The sequence below is a fragment of the Podarcis muralis genome, chromosome 8 (genome assembly GCF_964188315.1).
Source record: "Podarcis muralis chromosome 8, rPodMur119.hap1.1, whole genome shotgun sequence".
In the NCBI taxonomy this organism is placed as follows: Eukaryota; Metazoa; Chordata; class Lepidosauria; order Squamata; family Lacertidae; genus Podarcis; species Podarcis muralis.
The window spans coordinates 84,118,105-84,124,541 of record NC_135662.1 but is presented as its reverse complement, the minus strand read 5'-3'; positions in this window follow the sequence as shown (position 1 = coordinate 84,124,541).

The following is a 6,437-nucleotide window of genomic DNA, read 5'->3' as shown; positions in this document are numbered from 1 at the left end:
AGCGCGCCGCCGTGGAAGGCGCGGCGCGCGCGCTGCACCCCGCAAAGGGGGCGCGGAGCGTGCACAGCATTCAGCATTAGGCCCGGGGTCTTTTTTGGGGAAAGGTGCGCTTGCCTCACGTTATGACAGTGGTACCTCGGGTTACATACGCTTCAGGTTACATACGCTTCAGGTTACAGACTCCGCTAACCCAGAAATAGTACCTCGGGTTAAGAACTTTGCTTCAGAATAAGAACAGAAATCGTGCTCCAGCGGCGGCAGCAGGAGGCCCCATTAGCTAAAGTGGTGCTTCAGTTTAAGAACAGTTTCAGGTTAAGAACGGACCTCCAGAACGAATTAAGTACTTAACCCGAGGTACCACTGTACAGTGGTACCTCGGGTTATAGACACTTCAGGTTACAGACGCTTCAGGTTACAGACTCCGCTAACCCAGAAATAGTACCTCGGGTTAAGAACTTTGCTTCAGGATAAGAACAGAAATCGTGCAGCAGCGGTGCAGTGGCAGCAGGAGGCCCCATTAGCTAAAGTGGTGCTTCAGGTTAAGAACAATTTCAGGTTAAGAACAGACCTCTGGAACAAATTAAGTACTTAACCCGAGGTACCACTGTATTTATAAATATTTGAGGTTATTACTCCTCTACTGGGACGCAGGTGGCGCTGTGGGTTAAACCACAGAGCCTAGGACTTGCAGATCAGAAGGTTGGCGGTTCAAATCTCCGCAATGGGGTGAGCTCCCATTGCTTGGTCCCTGCTCCTGCCAACCTAGCAGTTCGAAAGCACATCAAAGTGCAAGTAGATAAATAGGTACCGCTCCGGCGGGAAGGTAAACGGTGTTTCCATGCGCTGCTCTGGTTAGCCAGAAGTGGCTTAGTCATGCTGGCCACATGACCCGGAAGCTGTACGCTGGCTCCCTCAGCCTATAGAGCGAGATGAGCGCCGCAACCCCAGAGTCGGTCACACCTAATGGTCAGGGGTCCCGTTACTCCTCTACAGTCATACCTCGGGTTGAATGTGCTTCGGGATGAGCGCATTCGAGTTGCGCTCCGTGGCATGCGCAGATGCTCAAAATGACGTCATGCGCAGAAGCGCCTAAACGTGACCCGCAGACGCACAGACACGGGTTACGATTGCTTCTAGATGCGAAAGGGGCTCCAGAACGGATCCCCGTTCGCATCTAGAGGTACCACTGTATTATTGTTCATGCCGGGTTGCTCAACCGTTCCCTCCTGTGTCCTGTCTTTTTGCAGATCAGGGTGATCAGGTGACAGCAGAAACTGCAAGGTTAGAATTAGAATTAGATCTACTATTTGATTATTGAACCCCCCCCCCCCAAATGTACTTTCTATTGTTAAGTTTTTACCTCTATCTTCAGTACGTTTTATTTTATTGTATGGCTATGGCTCAGTGGCTGATGTAAATACTGATTCTTCTGATTCAGTAGGCTAGGTTTTTTGGGGGGGGAGTCTGCACCCCCGTTTCTGAAAACTTTGCACTCCCGTTGCCCAGATTTGCTTAGGTCCGCAAAAGGAGGTCGTTGGGTCACTGAACATGCCCATATCTCACCATTAGCCCAGGGTCTTGTGGGGGTGCACATCTTGGAGGGGTTTCTGCATCACTCCCCCCCCCTTTGCACTTCTAAAAAAAGACAAACCCCCCCCCCCATGCTGATGATTCCCTTTTGTGCATGGTGGTTGTTGCCCATTCTGGTTAGGAAAAGGGTGCACCCTCCCAAATATTGGGGAAAAAATTGAGATTATGGGGGCTGTAATTGCTGTAGTCATGGGTATAGTGAAGGTGCGGGGAGGGGGGCTCCCCGAAAATCTATGCAAATGAGTATACATCTGAGGTTCTGTTACCCCATAACAAATTTGACACAAGATAATATCAGCAACGCAACTATCTGTGAACCAACAATAAACATCCATAAAAATGGCAAGAGTACAATGGTACCTTGGTTCTCAAAATCCATTCCAGAAGTCTGTTCCAAAACCAAAGCGTTCCAAAACCAAGGCACACTTCTCCATAGAAAGTAATGCAAAACGGATAAATCCATTCCAGATTTTTAAAAACAACCCCTAAAACAGCAATTTAACATGAATTTTACTATCTGTCGAGGCCATTGATCCATAAAATGAAAGCAATACTCAATGTACTGTACTATAAAATAAGAGTATTGTAGATAAAAATAAATAAATATTATTTTCTTATCTGTACTGATGATAGTCATTGTTTGGATGGGGCGACTTTTATCCATTTCTGCAGTCACAATCAATCAGTAGTTGAACTGGGTTCCACACAGTCACAAAAACAAATTAACCGAAAAAGCCTCAAAAACAAAAACGTAAAATAAATAGCAAAAACAAGTGCCAAACTTAATCCATTCCGGAAGTCCATTTGACTTCCGAAATGTTTGAAAATCAAGGTGCAGCTTCTGATTGGTGCAGGCACCCCAGAAACAATAGACGACAGCCGCATCAGACATTCGGCTTCTGAAAAATGTTCGAAAACTGGAACACTTCTGGGTTTTTGGTGTTTGGGAACCAAGGCATTTGAGAACCAAGGTACCACTGTAATGTCATTCCAAAAAAGGTTTTGTCTTAAACAATAGCAAACACAGTAAATAAAGAGTTCACTTGTAATATATCAGTGGTTCGGTGCTCATTTATTTCCAAAATAGATTTTATCTTGAAGAATTGCAAACACAGGAATAAAGCAAAAAAATTAAAAATTGTCCAGTAGCACCTTAGAGACCAACTAAGTTTGTTCCAGGTATAAGCTTTCATGTGCATGCACACTTCTTCAGATACACTGAAACAGAAGTCACCAGACCCTTATATATAGCGGGAGGGTGGGGTGGGCTTTTCTCAGAAGGGCAGTAGGAGATAGGTGATTGACTCAATAGGTATGGTGGTTAGTCCTACAGGAAAAAGCAAGGGATAGTATGCAGATGACCAAAAATAGCCAAAAATATTCCTGAAACAGGAATAAAGAGTCCACTTGTGATATACCAATGGTCCAGTGCTCGGACGTCGTTCCGGTAATCAGACGTTTCATCGCTAAAGAGCTTGTCTTCAAACTGTCAAAATCAATTGTAACAGAATTGCACTGAATTAATAAATAGAATAAGGAAAATTAAAAATACGTTGAGAATGCATAATTAAGATATACCTTTGCAGTAAATAATATGCAAGAGAAGACAGTATGTAAACGACTTAAAGCAGGGGTATATCTACAAGAATAAAGGTGAGACAATAACTAGTCTATTTGTACATACATAGTTAATATCCTCAGTCCCACTAATACAAAAAAAATCTCTATAGAAACTTGCCTGTTCCCATCTGCATGTTTCCAATCCGGAGGAGCATAGAGAAGACAATGCCGTTCAGTTTGTTAAACCTCCTTAGCAAACATGGATAGGGCTCACACATTTAAAGGCACAGCGGCGGAAAGACCACAGACACAGCTGCAAGCAATTACATGAATCCTGCGAACTCTAGTGTTGATCCACGTGGAACTAGTGTATTGAGTTTATAAATATTTTTGGACTTCATCTGGGAAAGGAATCTGGACACATTAACACCAGTGACTCCACTGGTTGGAGATATGTGCTTTGCAACCAAAAAGCGAAAGTCATCACAAGTGTGGTTTTGTTCAATAAAGTCTTCAACCAGCAGAGCCTCTCTAATTTTGCCTCTAATGTGGGATCAGTGTCCTAACATACGAGTCTTAATAGGGCGGGTGGTGGCACCAATGTATATCAACTGACAAGTGCATTTGATTAAATGAATCGCATTTCTGGAGATCACGACCTTCAATCTGAGATACAATGCCCCAGTATCTGTTTATGATTCTGAAATATACTCAGAGTCGCAAAGTGATTTCATGCTCTTTATTCAGCTCATAGTGGTGAGGAGGAATGAATGAATGAATGTCCCCTCAAAGTATCTGCTTTATATACATTATTTACACAATGGGCTGCACATGATTGGCTAATTCCGGAATTCTACTGTAAGCCAATCAGGTTGTGGATTCACTTCTATCTGGAGCATGATTGGGTGGTTCCTGCCAACCAATCATACTGCTGCATTGTTCTAGGACCAATCAGATTGCTGCATTCTGAATCCTATTGTTCTAGGACCAATCAGACTGCTGCATTTTGGATCCTATTGTTCTAGGACCAATCAGACTGCTGCAGTTTGGATCCTATTCAACTCAGTACATAACAGATTCTTACCTCCATCATCTGTGGGGTAAACTCAAAAGAACAGGCAATACGTTTTTGTGGTATTTTGCTTTGGGGTACAACAAGGTCCCTGTGATGGCCTGGGATTCCGATTCTGAGAGCGAACCGGAGGAATCCCAGCCGGCACAGGAGTCCCCGCCTCCAGGGCCGGCTGAACTGGGGCAAGGCCTAGATTCTGAGGAGCCTGCACCTGTGCCAGATCCTCAGGAGCAGGCACCAAGTGAATCCATTCTGGCCCCAGAGGTGCTTGAGGACTCAGTGTCTACAGGTGAGCTTCCCCCGGGACCCAGTAACCCTTCGGCCTCTCCTGAACTGCAGAGGCTTAGGGCAGAGAGGCGAAGGGAACTGGTTTCTCCCAGGAGGAGTGCTCGTCTTAAGGCCAGGAGAGGCGGGGCTTCTGGGGGCCGGGGCCGCCCCTGGCCTTAGAGAAGATAAAGGCCAGTCAGCCCGGTCCCAGGTTGCGGGAGCAACGTCGTTATTGAAGAGCTGTTTCGGCCAGCATCCAGTCCTGTTCCTCCAGTGTTCCTGTTCCCCGCCCGGCTCCCTGCTTCGGACCTCGCCTCGCACCTTGTGGACTATTTCCAGGCTAGTGACTCAGGACTGAACTTTGACTACGGTAACAGTAACCTTCCCCCCGGGACCAGCACAGTCCCATCTGTCACCTGCATCTGCTTCCACCCGGACTTTATGAATAATATGTCAGGGGTATCCTGTATATACGAGGCTCACCTGCCGCTTGTTGGTACATGTCCAAAGTAGAGGAATTCCTTTTCCTATGCAACAATTGGCCCAAAGGTGCAAATGGCTTGTGTGCATGTGTTGTGAAATAATAATAATAAGGATGATTATTATTCACACATCAAAATTGCAATGGTTAATGGTTAACAATTGTTATAGTAATATACTGTATCTTTTGGGGGTTTTCCTTTTTTCTCTTTTCTTTTCTCTTCTCTTCTCTTTTCTCTTTAACTTTTCTTAAAACCACCTTTGTATGTGTTGTGAAATAATAATAAGGATGATAAAAGGTTGTGGTGGCTGCAGCAAGCTGTGTCAGGTACATCTGTTGCGGCAGCTGCCGGATAATAATATCTCAAAGGATGGCTGGATAAACTGGCATAACACTGCATCTGTTGTGGCAGCTGTCTGAGAACATGGTGTCAGCTTGATGGCAGTGAGCTTGCATTATATCAGGGCATCATGGCCTGGTTATGAGACACTGTGGCCTGGTTATGAGACACCTTGGCCCTGCAGTTGGAAGATTAATGGACTAGATCAGAGGTCAGCAAACTTAACGCGCCTCAGGCTGGTGTCTCCAGTGCCGATCGCGCGGTGGGCTGGAGGCCGGAGGAGCGCGTGCCCATACGCGTGTGCACATGCTTTTTCTGGCACACGTCCGGGTCGGAGGAGCGCCAGAAATAGCTTGTGTGCAGGGGCCTCCTCCAACCTGGATGTGCACTGGAAATGCTTCTGCATGCGCACAAGCTATTTCTGGTGCTCGTCCGATCCAGAAGTGGGCAGCCGCGCAGCGCAGCACCGGTAAGAGCAGGCGGTGGGGGTTGCCGTGGGTCAGATAAACGAGTCCCTCGGGCCTTATCCGGCCCACGGGCCTTAGTTTGGGAACCCCTGGACTAGATCAATAGATTATAGCAAATAAATGAAGACTTGGGGGCAACTGAAGCCAAGTGCAAATGGCAGACATTCAGGATTTATTTTCTTAAATTTTGGATACTGCCCTTTATCCAAAGATTACAGGGCAGTTTGCAATACAGTATAAAAATACAACCTGAAAACATGAAATACATGGGGGGCCACTAGGGGCACATTGGAAGATGGCTGACAATACCATCTCTCCGGCTCACACGAGGTAATTAAGAGGCTGATATGGGAGTATGCAGCCTTCCTTGTTGCCCCAAGGAAATGGGGAACACTGCCTTGCCTGCTGTGGCCATAAATCACCCCCGGATTCGAAAGAAGGGGGTGAGGGCACTAGGCACAAAGCCCTTGTGTGGGTCCGGCTCTCCCGGACGCTGTCTCTGATCGCGCACTAGCTGCATCAGCTCAAAATAAACAATTAGAGAGAGAAGCAAATGCACATACTTCAAGTGAAGATCGGGAGTAAAGACTGCTAATTAAAGGGATCTCTGTGAAGTGGAAGCGACGAGCTAGATTTAACAATAAATAAAGAAGAGTCATC